We start from the raw sequence: 15,006 nt of genomic DNA on the forward strand, positions 1-15,006 counted from the left end.
AGGTAGATAGATAGATAAGTAGATAGACAGGTAGGTAGGTAGGTAGATAGATAGATGCTAGATAGATAGATAGATAGATAGATAAGTAGATAGACAGATAGGTAGGTAGGTAGATAGATAACCCAGCCCTGCCCTATGGGAGCCACTAGTGTCAGTAAACACCCATATTTCCCAGCATTCCCTTTGTTTTTAGCTTGTGAATACTGAGATACCCATTGGCCCTGATACACCGGATCTCATTGTTCTGTTGTGGGAAAAGATCAAATTCTATAGAAGTTTGGAACCCGCACCTCTATTCCAACAAATGGGAGGCAAAGAAGCATTTTGATTGCTTTGTGTTTTCCCCTGAGAGGGCTGATTGCAAGCTCCTACGCACGCCAAGATTCCCTCTTTCCCTACTGTAGGAACCACATCCTCCCAGTTGTGCATCGATGGTAATAATCCGCTGTACCGGCAAGCAGCAAAATAAGGCTTTATTCATTCATTTATTTTCTGTTTCCAGTATTTGTTGTATTTGTTGTATTTGTAGCCTCCTCAGTGGGAAACAATTACTGTAAACTCACATACGTTATTTACAGCAACACTGTCACGGGAAATATGTTTATTCCAACCCCATCAGTTAATAGAGTGCTAGCCATATTCTTCATTTCCCAGGGTGCCACAGCCATGTGACCTGTGCTCTGATAAACTTCAGTCTCACTTTACTGCTGCGCTGCAAGTTGGAGTGATATCCCCCCCCCCTCCCCCCAGCAGCCGATCAGCAGAACAATGGGAAGGGAGCAAGATAGCAGCTCCCAGTAGGTATCAGAATAGCACTCAATAGTAAGAAATCCAAGTCCGGCTTGGGACTCCTCCAGTTACATGGGAGTAGGAGAAACAATAGGTTAGCTGAAAGCAGTTCTAATGTGTAGCGCTGGCTGAAAGCTCAGACTCAGGCACACTTTACTGCTGCGCTGCAAGTTGGAGTGATATCCCCCCCCCCCTCACCCCCAGCAGCCGATCAGCAGAACAATGGGAAGGGAGCAAGATAGCAGCTCCCAGTAGGTATCAGAATAGCACTCAATAGTAAGAAATCCAAGTCCGGCTTGGGACTCCTCCAGTTACATGGGAATAGGAGATAATGGGCCAACAATAGGATCCTATAGAGCGGCCTATGGAGACCCATTGGAGAAGACCCACATTAACTAGCGCAGCCCCTAACCTGCCCAATAGATATGTGACCAGAAGCAGTCAGGCAGGCCTGTCGGTGGGCCCTATACATGGGCCAATAAGCTGCTGACTTAGTTTGGAGGGACTGAGTCGGGAGCTTCTATTGGCCGTGTATGGCCGCCTGAGCTGCCTTAGAAACTACTAAACCATTTCCATTTAACTCTGTAACAGCAATGGATGGCTTGGGGCATCCCTCCAACAGCAAAAAGCTTCATTATCGGACATTGGCCACAGGATGAAAATGGCTTTATTCCATCAGATATCAGATAGGGCCTTTGGGTGCAAGGAAGTATTTTATTTGCACCCAGTGGGATAACAGATGGATCCTTCAACTGTAAAACAACATTCTCACTTTATGGTGTCGCTGAGCCTTTAACAAAGAGATTTCTCCGTGAGTCATCGGCTGAGTCCGGTCCAGTTGGCAGCGCCGGGCGGTTACACCGACCCGGGAAACATTTATAGGTTATGGAAGGGCAGTGATCAAAGGGTTACTCTCCCCGAGGCAACTGTGAGGCTTTGTACCAGAACTGGTATAGGAACATCTACCAGAGAGATAGATAGATAAAGGCTAGAGAGATAGATAGATAGATGTTAAAGAGATAGACAGATGGATAGATAGATGCTCAGATAGATGCTTGATCAATCGATCGATAGACAGATAGATAGACAGACGCTAGATAGATAGATAGACAGATAGATAGACAGACGCTAGATAGAGAGATAGACAGATAGATAGACAGACGCTAGATAGAGAGATAGACAGATAGATAGACAGACGCTAGATAGAGAGACAGACAGACAGACGCTAGATAGATAGATAGACAGACAGACAGACAGACGCTAGATAGATAGACAGATGATAGATAGATAGATAGATAGATAGACAGACAGATAGATAGACAGACACTAGATAGATAGATAGATAGACAGACAGACGCTAGATAGATAGATAGATAGACAGACAGACGCTAGATAGATAGACAGATGATAGATAGATAGATAGATAGATAGATATATAGATAGACATGCTAGTTAGATGCTCGATAGATAGATAGATGTTAGATAGATATTTAGATAGATAGATGGATATTTAGACAGATGTTAGATACCTAGATATTTAGATAGATATTTAGATAGATGGATATTTAAATAGATAGATGCTAGATTGACAGATAGATGGATTGACAGATGGATAGATAGATCGATAGATAGACATGCTAGATAGATAGATGTTAAATAGATGCTAGTTAGATAGATGCTCAATAGCTAGATAGATATTTAGATAGATAGATATTTAGGTAGATAGACAGATAGATGGATATTTAAATAGATAGACAGATGCTAGATAGATTGACAGATAGACAGAAAGACAGATAGATAGATAGATAGCAAATGATTCTTACAGGCAAGAAGTAAAGATTATTACCTTTTAAGCTAAAAATGGAACCTTATTAAAGGCGCCGTATACTGCCCGACGGTTGGTACCGACAGTGGTACAGGCCGGACAGACTGACATACAGACAGATGGTACCAGACAGACAGACAGATGGTACCAGACAAGCGGACAGTACATGTGCAGCCATTTTCCTTTTGTTCCGTTGCTTCAGGCCGACATCCATAATGACTGGAACGTCAGGAAGCGGAACTGCGGAAGTTTTTTTTCTTTCTTTCTTTCTTTTGTGCACTGAAGTGTCCCGGCCCCTAGCGCTCAATGGCCCATTATTTCTCCCCTGGTTCCTTCCCGGTGTCGCTTCCTGTAAGTTGGAGGTTCCAGCCCGGCAGCTGTCGGCCCACTATTCCCCCAGGGGCCGCGGCTCAGCACAACTGGGCATGGCGGGGGGAACATGGGCCGTACCATCTTATAGAGACCGTTCTATGGAACCAACACTGAGGAGTGAGTTGGTTACTAGTCGTGACCTCCAGAAAAAGGATTAGTTTATTTCTTGCCCCAGAGTTTACAATCTAAGGTCCCTGTTACACAGTCACCGAGGTCAATTTGACCTGTATTCCCTGTCTCTGCCCCCCCCCCCATCCGGTTCTTGGGCCGGTGTATGAATTGCAGGATGCAGACACTCCAGCCCGGGCAGACTCATGTCTGGGGAAGGCTTCTTGCTGACCTGTAGGTTTCTATATACGGCGAGTGTGGCCTCTGTATTGTTATTCCATTTGTACAATCACCCCCCCCCCCTTCATTAAGGAGAATCATTGAGTTAGGGGCAAATAGCATAGGTTCATTTAACCATGAAATAAACCCAATAGGGCTGTTCTGCCCCCAATAAGGGGTAATTATATCTTAGTTGGGATCAAGTACAGGTACTGTTTTATTATTACAGAGAAAAGGGAATCATTTAACCATTAAATACACCCAATAGGGCTGTTCTGCCCCAATAAGGGGTAATTATATCTTAGTTGGGATCAAGTACAGGTACTGTTTTATTATTACAGAGAAGAGGGAATCATTTAACCATGAAATAAACCCAATAGGGCTGTTCTGCCCCCAATAAGGGGTAATTATATCTTAGTTGGGATCAAGTACAGGTACTGTTTTATTATTACAGAGAAGAGGGAATCATTTAACCATTAAATAAACCCAATAGGGCTGTTCTGCCCCAATAAGGGGTAATTATATCTTAGTTGGGATCAAGTACAGGTACTGTTTTATTATTACAGAGAAAAGGGAATCATTTAACCATGAAATAAACCCAATAGGGCTGTTCTGCCCCAATAAGGGGTAATTATATCTTAGTTGGGATCAAGTACAGGTACTGTTTTATTATTACAGAGAAAAGGGAATCATTTAACCATTAAATAAACCCAATAGGTCCACTTATTCCTCTACTTGGAACTGACTGTGCAGTGTATTAGCCCCCAGTTTTATATATATATATATATATATATATATATATATATATATATATATATATATATATATATATATATATATCAGTCGGCCTTATAGTGTATATAAATACTAAGCAGCTCTGTGCTTTCATGTTTATCTCTCTGGGCACATACACAGGCCCCCTATGGGCTTCCTGCACTGGGGGGGCTATCGGAAGCCTCTATTCTCTGTATACAATATAGATTCTGTGTGCCCCGAGCAGCCGGAAAACAGGGAGTAGTGGGTTTCCTCATGTTCCTTCATCCGGAGAAGGAGAAAAAAGTAGGAAGTGTGGAAGGAAGTTAATTGTGTGTTTGGGACCAAGTAACCAGTGTAAACAATTAACCCCTTACTTGCACTGCGGCCAAGAATTTGCTTAAATACATAGTAATACATAGAATGTAGTACAGGGGATTCGTTATCTGGGAACCCGTTATCCAGAAAGCTTCTAGTTTTTTAGAAATTATTTCCTTTATCTCTGTAATAATAAAACAGTACCTGTACTTGATCCCAACTAAGATATAATTACCCCTTATTGGGGCAGAACAGCCCTATTGGGTTTATTTCATGGTTAAATGATTCCCTTTTCTCTGTAATAATAAAACCGTACCTGTACTTGATCCCAACTAAGATATAATTACCCCTTATTGGGGCAGAACAGCCCTATTGGGTTTATTTCATGGTTAAATGATTCCCTTTTCTCTGTAATAATAAAACAGTACCTGTACTTGATCCCAACTAAGATATAATTACCCCTTATTGGGGCAGAACAGCCCTATTGGGTTTATTTCATGGTTAAATGATTCCCTTTTCTCTGTAATAATAAAACCGTACCTGTACTTGATCCCAACTAAGATATAATTACCCCTTATTGGGGCAGAACAGCCCTATTGGGTTTATTTAATGGTTAAATGATTCCCTTTTCTCTGTAATAATAAAACAGTACCTGTACTTGATCCCAACTAAGATATAATTACCCCTTATTGGGGCAGAACAGTCCTATTGGGTTTATTTCATGGTTAAATGATTCCCTTTTCTCTGTAATAATAAAACAGTACCTGTACTTGATCCCAACTAAGATATAATTACCCCTTATTGGGGCAGAACAGCCCTATTGGGTTTATTTCATGGTTAAATGATTCCCTTTTCTCTGTAATAATAAAACAGTACCTGTACTTGATCCCAACTAAGATATAATTACCCCTTATTGGGGCAGAACAGCCCTGTATGCTGGTTAGCTGTAGGCAGGGTAATCTGATGGTGAGAGGCTCCTTGCTGATTGGTGGAAATGTTCTATATGGGCTTTTGTTTGTTGCCTTTGTATTTTTCTGCTAATACTATGATTATGTATTTAAGCAATAAAGTGCTTTTATACATACAATAAGAAACAGAAGACTTTATTGTATTAAAGAGTTTAATCGCCAGTTGTGTGGTCCCACGTCAGAGGCTTAATGGCTCGGATCGAGAGGGTCAGGGGGGGGGCAGAGTAGACGAGGCTTTTTTAATTATTTTTTCTGGAATTAGGTCAAGGAAAACTCGTTTCATTCTCAGGGGAACAGAGTCTGGGCTGTGTGTTTATTTTTCTGATTAATGAAGGTTTTTTTTTCCTCGTGCTACTGGCTAATTGCACCGAATACTGAGCGGTACTGAGTCAGTAGATAGATGGGGGAGGCGGTATTAGTGCGACACTTGGGTTCCTTATGGTTGGGATACAAACTGGCACCGTAAAGAGCTGAGTTATAGTAGGTATTGGGGTAAAAAATTTTTTAAAAATTATTATATTTTATATTTTATTTCTGTTTATCAGTTTTTCTAGCATCTCTTCATCTATGGGTTTTTTTACTGTAGGAGCTTTGCTATTTTAGTATTTATTCTTTAAATATCCTTAAGTAGGGTTGCCACCCCTGCCGGCTTTCTTAGCCAGGCAGGGGGTGCGGGTGATGTCATGGGGGCCGGGAAGAGGTGGGGCTGTGATATCATGGGGGGCGGGGAAGAGGTGGGGCTGTGATATCATGGGGGGCGGGGAAGAGGTGGGGCTGTGATATCATGGGGGCGGGGCTGTGACATCATGGGGGAAGAGGCGGGGCTGTGACATCATGGGGGCGGGAAAGAGGTGGGGCTGTGACATCATGGGGGCGGGAAAGAGGTGGGGCTGTGATATCATGGGGGGCGGGGAAGAGGTGGGGCTGTGATATCATGGGGGAAGAGGCAGGGCTGTGACATCATGGGGGCGGGAAAGAGGTGGGGCTGTGATATCATGGGGGAAGAGGCGGGGCTGTGACATCATAAGGGCGGGAAAGAGGTGGGGCTGTGATATCATGGGGGCAGGGAAGAGGCGAACTGTGACATCATATGGGGAAAGAGGTGGGGCTGTGATATCATGGGGGTGGGAAAGAGGTGGGGCTGTGGCATCATGGGGGTGGAGAAGAGGCGGGGCTATTACATCATGGGGGCGGGAAAGAGGCGGACTGTGACATCATAGGGGGGAAGAGGTGGGGCTGTTATGTTGCTGGGCAGGGAGGAGGCGGGGCTGTAACGTCACAGGATGGGGCTATGACGCAGTGATTGGCCTACCTGGTTTTCCTAATTTTGAAAAACCGGGCAGGAGGTTTTGGCCCAGATAGCCCTTCCGACAACTGGCCTGTCCGGGTCAGAACCACACAGACGGCAACCCTATCCTCAAGCGACACAAAAACCAATGCAGAATGAGAAAAGGCAAGCAACGTTCTTTTTAAAATGGCTATAAGGCCAAATCCACCATATTTGTAGTTTTAGAACGGACACCATGGGGCTGAAATAAATCAATGTGGATTTTTTATGAAAGGAACCTACTAGTGTCCAAGTCACCCAGGAAATACACCCTCCCCAGCCCTCTCCTTCTAAATTTCAGAAAAGCGGTTTGGGGTGTCTGAGGGTCCCCTATTTTTCCACAATTTCCTACCCAACATCCAGGGGGAGCCATCAAAACACTGTTGAGTTCCTGTAGAAGTCAATGGGCAGCTTCCTGGTTCCAACTGGAAGATCTTCTTCTGCTTCCTGGTATGAGAGCTTGTTGGATTTTTCATTCCATTTCCATTCACTGGAAAACCACCAAAAAAGGGTTAGAAATCAGTTGGCATTTGTGGTTCTAGGGGGAAATTTAGTTTAGTCGTGGTTTCCAAAAAACTCTAAAACCACAAATATCCTAATGTTGATAAGTCCGCCCCCTAGAGGCAAGGAGGGTTATGTAATAAAAGGCACTAAGTTTGCCCAGGAGCAGTAACCCATAGCAACCAATCAGCAGGCAGCATTTACTGGTCACCTGTTTGAAAGCAAGTATCTTATTGGTTGCTATGGGTTACTGCTCCTGGGGAAACTTAGTGCTTTTTATTACATATGGGGGCAAGTGTTAAAGTGCCCATACACAGGCCGATTGTAGCTGCCGATATCGGTCCCTTATTCTGATTCGGCAGCTTATTGGTCCGTGTATGGGCACTACCGACGGGCCTGCTCGACCAATATCTGGCCTGAAATCGGGCAGATATCGATCAGGCAGGTAAAAAAATTTAGTCGGGTCGGGGATGATGCGGTCCCCGAACCTACCCCCAGGGCCAAACAATCGAATTAGCCTGGATTCTCCCGATATCGCCCACCCGTAGGTCCCGTACGACCTCGCCAAGTGAGCGGATCTTAATGTGTATGGGCACCTTAACATGCCTTTATGTAGAGGCCATTTTGTACAAGTTTTGTAGCACCCCAAAATCTAATATATTTGCTATGTGGGTGATATCGAGGAAGTGCTGAATGGAAAGTGAAAGTAATTAAAAATCTGAGCTGTCAATCATATATTGCCTGCCCCGCCTCTATGAGGCGGGGCAGACAATATATGATTGACAGCTCAGATTTTTAAATCCATTTATAACAGGTATGAATGAATTGTGTGTGACAGTTCCCCTTTAAAATTGTCCCTTCACAGCTGCATGTATTTATTGTTTGGGAAACGTCTGTTTTTAGACTGATATAAATAATGATATGGATTATTAGTGTGTTTGGGAACACCCATTCATTTGGTCAGGGTTTCTGTAAGGTTTCGGAATTCTCTATAGCCCCTCCCCCCCCATACAAAAGTCTCACAATAACAACGCAATAGAGTAAATATTTCCTGTAATTAAGCACCAAAGGCAAACGAGCGGCTTGTTGGGTTGAGCCGCGTCGGCATATTCTGCATCTGCAGGTTTATTTTCTCTGCTGATTGCACAGACCGGCGGGTTTCCTGTGGCGGCGACGCGCTCTATGCGTTCTATGGTTTCCAGAAATGTTACGTAAGGCCGGGGCTCATGTGGCATGTACCATTAAATATAAATATTTCCCATGTTTAATCTATGGATTTACTTACCCTTAATCACTCGAAACACAAGGGTTCTGCCCCCAATAAGGGGTAATTATATCTTAGTTGGGATCAAGTACAGGTACTGTTTTATTATTACAGAGAAAAGGGAATCATTTAACCATGAAATAAACCCAATAGGGCTGTTCTGCCCCCAATAAGGGGTAATTATATCTTAGTTGGGATCAAGTACAGGTACTGTTTTATTATTACAGAGAAAAGGGAATCATTTAACCATGAAATAAACCCAATAGGGCTGTTCTGCCCCCAATAAGGGGTAATTATATCTTAGTTGGGATCAAGTACAGGTACTGTTTTATTATTACAGAGAAAAGGGAATCATTTAACCATGAAATAAACCCAATAGGGCTGTTCTGCCCCAATAAGGGGTAATTATATCTTAGTTGGGATCAAGTACAGGTACTGTTTTATTATTACAGAGAAAAGGGAATCATTTAACCATGAAATAAACCCAATAGGGCTGTTCTGCCCCAATAAGGGGTAATTATATCTTAGTTGGGATCAAGTACAGGTACTGTTTTATTATTACAGAGAAAAGGGAATCATTTAACCATGAAATAAACCCAATAGGGCTGTTCTGCCCCCAATAAGGGGTAATTATATCTTAGTTGGGATCAAGTACAGGTACTGTTTTATTATTACAGAGAAAAGGGAATCATTTAACCATTAAATAAACCCAATAGGGCTGTTCTGCCCCCAATAAGGGGTAATTATATCTTAGTTGGGATCAAGTACAGGTACTGTTTTATTATTACAGAGAAAAGGGAATCATTTAACCATGAAATAAACCCAATAGGGCTGTTCTGCCCCAATAAGGGGTAATTATATCTTAGTTGGGATCAAGTACAGGTACTGTTTTATTATTACAGAGAAAAGGGAATCATTTAACCATGAAATAAACCCAATAGGGCTGTTCTGCCCCAATAAGGGGTAATTATATCTTAGTTGGGATCAAGTACAGGTACTGTTTTATTATTACAGAGAAAAGGGAATCATTTAACCATTAAATAAACCCAATAGGGCTGTTCTGCCCACAATAAGGGGTAGTTATATCTTTTTTTTTTTTCATTAATTTTTTTTTTATTGTTTTATAGCAATCATTACAATATTTCACGTGTTAAACAGAAAATTGCATTCTTTTTTGTTCTTTACAATAATTTAAAGATATGAAGTAACTTCTAAATATTACAGATTGCAAAGACATTTTCCATCAATTGGTAACAGTGTAAATATATTTCCATACACATATAAAACCTAATGTGTTACTCAGTTTCAGAAAAGAACTGGGGAAACAAGGGGGTAATTAGTAACCGAGGGGTATGGTATTGGCCATATATCGCTTCAATAACATTTCACTACAGTCAGGTAGATAATATCGAAGTGGAGAGCAATCTTCCAAACCTATAGTCAATCCACGGTTGCCAAGTTTTAAGGAACAGTGGGTATTTATCTAGGGCAATACTGGTTAACTTCTCATTTACAAATATCCAATCGATCTTAGGTTTAAGTAGATTATAGTTAATAGCAGGGGACTTCCAGGACCTCGCCAATACTTGCTTTGCGGCTAAAAATATCTGGTTGATTAATTTCTGCTGTGTCCTGGTCACCCCTTGTACTGGCGCTCCCAATAATGCTTCATATGGGTTTTTTTGTACATTCACATTTAAGACCGCAAATATCATATTATATACCCTTATCCAGTATCTAATTGCTTTCGGGCATGTCCACCAAATATGGCCCATAGTACCTGGTGTGCAGCACCCTCTAAAGCAGTTTTCGTTAGTGTTGGGATAAATATGCGCAAGTTTCTTAGGAGTGAGGTACCATCTAAAAAGGACTTTATAACCTGCTTCCAGTAGAATTGTATTATTTGAACTATTCCGTGTATTGTCCCATATTTTCTTCCAGTCAGATTCTCCTAAGGTTTTGTTTAGTTCTTTACTCCATGACTTGATATATTGAAGGTTTAATATGTCTTTAGGAGAATTTATATATTGATATATAATCGTACTAGCTTTCAAGGGGGAAATACCATCTAGACACCATTTCTCAAAATAAGTTTGTTTTGTAGATCGGTTAGTGTTTTGTTTCCAACATTGTGATACAAAATGAAGGATCTGAGATGCCCGAAAGTATTCCAAATTTGGGAGCTTATAGTTTTCTTTTAGATAATCAATTGTGAAGGGGCCTCTCACTGTAAGCAGGTTCCCAACTCTCCCCAAATTCTGGTCCCTCCACCATTGAAATGCGCGTATTTGCTGGCCTGGTATGAATTGCGGGTGTTTAAATATCGGCAATACCGGAGTGTGGGGCGATTGCAAGTTATATAGGGCTGCATAGGTGTCCCAAATTACCAGTGTGTGTCTCAACGTAGGGCTATTGATAATTGGTCTGTGTTTCCTTTGCATCCAAAGCAGGGACTCTGTTGTATAAGGTGCTGCCATACTGTTTTCCAGGTACACCCATAGAGGAGAGATATTATTGATATGTAAAAAGGGAATATGTGTCAATTGAGCTGCTATATAATATTTCCAAAGATTTGGAAGACCCAGACCTCCATCCCTTTTGGACCTCTGTAGTATATTGACCCATATTCTAGGGTTTTTTTTAGCCCAAATAAATGCAGAGAGGTTAGCTTCTAGTTTTTTAAGGTCTATACGTTTGAGCGGAATAGGGAGCACTCTAAATAGATACAAAAGTTTAGGAAGTAACACCATCTTTATTGCCGTTATTCTACCTATCCATGATATATGATATTTGCCCCAATCCTCCAAGAGTTTACTTATTTTACTATATACCTTGGGGTAATTAGCCTGATATAATTGTTCAAAGGATTTAGTCAACTGAATTCCTAAAACCGTTATATGATTTTTATTCCACTGAAATTCGAAGTTAAGGGATAACAGTTTTGTTAATTCGTGTGGTAGATTGATACTTAATGCCTCCGTTTTGGTGTGGTTTATCGTGAGACCTGAAATGACGCCAAAGTTTTGTAATGTCAAGTATAAATTAGGTAATGATAGTAGTGGCCGGGTGATAAATAACGTAATATCGTCAGCGAACATATTGAGTTTGTGATGTTGGTCGTCTTGGTTACAGCCACAAATATCCTGATTGTTCTGTATTGCTATGGCCAAGGGTTCTAGTGCTAAATCAAAGAGTAATGGGGATAGAGGGCACCCCTGTCGTGTGCCTCTCTTGATAGTGAATGGGGGGGATGTATATGAACCGATATGGATCTTAGCTGTAGGATCGTCATATAACGTTTGTATCCATCTCATAAAATTTGCACCCACTCCCCATTTTTGCAACGTATATTTTAAATAAGGCCAAGCTAGGGAATCAAATGCTTTTTTGACATCTAATTTCAGAAGCAGTGATGGAGTTTTGGTTTTGTTGGCCCAAGCCGTAAGGAGAATTAATCTCCTTATAGCGTCCGTTGCCTGTCTCCCTCGAACAAATCCTACCTGATCCCTTTGGATCAATTTTGGTAAGATTACACTTAGACGGTTTGCTAACACTTTAGCCAGTATCTTAACGTCTAAGTTTAGAATCGAAATTGGGCGATAATTTTTACATTCTGTCAGATCTGTATCTGGCTTAGGGATAGGTATTATTGATGCCATTAGTGTTTGGGCTTGAAACTTATCACCTGTCAGGAGGTGGTTAAACATCTTTGTCAGATGTGGAATAAGAATATGGGAAAATTTCTTATAGTAGAGGGCCGGAAAGCCATCAGGGCCAGGCGTTTTAGGGAGTTTAAGAAACTTAATTGCTATACCCACTTCTTCCTCTGTTATTATAGCATCGAGAATTTGATGTTGTGGTAAAGTAAGGGTTGGTAGATTAATGTCTCGAAAAAAAGCTTCATATTTGTTTTTTGCAGGCGGAGGAGGTGCTTTATAGAGTTCTTTATAAAAATTATAAAATTCCTGTGTTATACTATGAAGTGTAGTAGTGGTGAATCCATTTTTAGTTTTTATTTTGTTAATTGGGGTATAATCTAATCTCTTATTAAGCTTCCTAGCCAGAAGCCTACTAGGTTTATTGGTATAGTAATATAGCTTTTGTTGGGTCCATTTCCAAGCTTTCTCTGTTTTGTGTGTGAGTAACAAATCTAGCTTAGTCCGGATTAAATCTATGGAGCTACGGAGGTCTACCATGGGGTTGTCAATTTGTTGATATACCAGGTCATTTAACTGTGTTGTGGCCTGGCGTATTTCTAAGTTACGTGCCTTTTTCCTCTGTGCTCCACACTGAATTAGGAGGCCCCGGATTACCGCCTTATGAGCTTCCCATAGTGTGGCGTAAGAGGTAACTGAATTGATATTTTCCTGAAAGTATGTTTTCAAGGAGGTTTCAATCTGGGCATATAGCTCCGGAATTTTTAATATAGATTCGTTCATTCGCCACCGCCCTCTAGAATTTGATAAATGGAGGGATGCAATTGTATATAATATTGGCGAGTGGTCAGACCATGGGGTGTTCAGGATTCTGGAAGTCTGAGACGCTTCTATCAACCCCTGTGACACCCAAATGTGATCTATCCTGGTATATACTTTATGGGCCGCAGAGTAGTGGGAGTATTGTCTAATTGCTGGATGTAATTCTCTCCAGATATCTACCCACCCTTCAGAAGTGCATAAGTTTTTTATTTTCACTCCCTCTGGTGAGATATGAGGGGGGGTATTAGTACTTTGCAAAGAGATAGTCTGTCTGTCCCAATATCTATCTAAAACACTGTTTGTATCTCCACCAATAATTAACTGGCCTTCTGCCCAGTGGGATAAGTGGCTTATTAGCGAGGGGGGGGGGGTAATTATATCTTAGTTGGGATCAAGTACAGGTACTGTTTTATTATTACAGAGAAAAGGGAATCATTTAACCATGAAATAAACCCAATAGGGCTGTTCTGCCCCCAATAAGGGGTAATTATATCTTAGTTGGGATCAAGTACAGGTACTGTTTTATTATTACAGAGAAAAGGGAATCATTTAACCATTAAATAAACCCAATAGGGCTGTTCTGCCCCCAATAAGGGGTAATTATATCTTAGTTGGGATCAAGTACAGGTACTGTTTTAATATTACAGAGAAAAGGGAATCATTTAACCATGAAATAAACCCAATAGGGCTGTTCTGCCCCCAATAAGGGGTAATTATATCTTAGTTGGGATCAAGTACAGGTACTGTTTTATTATTACAGAGAAAAGGGAATCATTTAACCATGAAATAAACCCAATAGGGCTGTTCTGCCCCCAATAAGGGGTAATTATATCTTAGTTGGGATCAAGTACAGGTACTGTTTTATTATTATAGAGAAAAGGGAATCATTTAACCATTAAATAAACCCAATAGGGCTGTTCTGCCCCCAATAAGGGGTAATTATATCTTAGTTGGGATCAAGTACAGGTACTGTTTTATTATTATAGAGAAAAGGGAATCATTTAACCATTAAATAAACCCAATAGGGCTGTTCTGCCCCAATAAGGGGTAATTATATCTTAGTTGGGATCAAGTACAGGTACTGTTTTATTATTACAGAGAAAAGGGAATCATTTAACCATGAAATAAACCCAATAGGGCTGTTCTGCCCCAATAAGGGGTAATTATATCTTAGTTGGGATCAAGTACAGGTACTGTTTTATTATTACAGAGAAAAGGGAATCATTTAACCATGAAATAAACCCAATAGGGCTGTTCTGCCCCCAATAAGGGGTAATTATATCTTTGTTTGGGACTCTTTATTACAAGTCAAATGCCAAAAAAGACCATCCACATCGATAAAATTACTCATTAAATTAAAAAAATGTTGCTACAATGCCGGGCTATGCAGGGAAAGTAACAACCATATTAAGTAATGGCTTCAGGACGCACTGGGAGTTGTAGTACAACAGCTGGAGGCTGGCCACACATGGGTTACTTATCCCACTAAGCTTAATAATAATAAGGGAATAGTTAATAGCTGGCAGATAAATACTCATCCTCTTTGCCTTCCCCCCCCCCCATACCGGATTGTTTGCCAGCCATTGCTGCTTAGTTCACTGGAAATGAACTGATTAGTTCTGCTTAATCTGTGGGACTTAATGAGGCCCGTGGGAAGGGGGGGGGGGGGGGGGCTGGTTGTGACTCATGACCAATCTGTGGCCCAATTAAACCTCCGAGGGACAGGGGACGATGTTACGGAATTCTGTGTAATAGGACGAGCTATGATTCAGCATAATATTCACGTGTGTGTGTGTTAAATCCCAATAGGTATTGCTACATCCAAAATGGTAGGAAGATAGTAGGGGGGAATGGCGTGAAACCGGCGGGACCAACGGGTTAAAGTTTCCTGGACATTCAGTTCCTGGACCATTTCTCCAGCGCTTTAACAAACCAGCTCTGATGAAAAGAATTGTCCCTTCAAGATGTGTCTCTTTTCTGGCAACGTCTTGGATATTGGCCACCCAACCATATATCCTCAACCTTAGCCGATGTTCTAGATGCACCAAATACAGGATTCAGTTTGAGCTTTATCCAAATCCTAG

At 41.3% G+C, this 15,006-nt stretch overlaps 1 protein-coding gene across 2 annotated transcripts in view; it reads left to right on the plus strand.

Annotated features, from left to right (window-relative positions):
* Positions 1–15,006, plus strand: part of LOC100488276 (inactive phospholipase C-like protein 2) — a 73,265-nt gene that overhangs the window by 39,080 nt on the left and 19,179 nt on the right. The window lies entirely within an intron of this gene.

The sequence above is a fragment of the Xenopus tropicalis genome, chromosome 10 (genome assembly GCF_000004195.4).
Source record: "Xenopus tropicalis strain Nigerian chromosome 10, UCB_Xtro_10.0, whole genome shotgun sequence".
NCBI classification, from domain to species: domain Eukaryota; kingdom Metazoa; phylum Chordata; class Amphibia; order Anura; family Pipidae; genus Xenopus; species Xenopus tropicalis.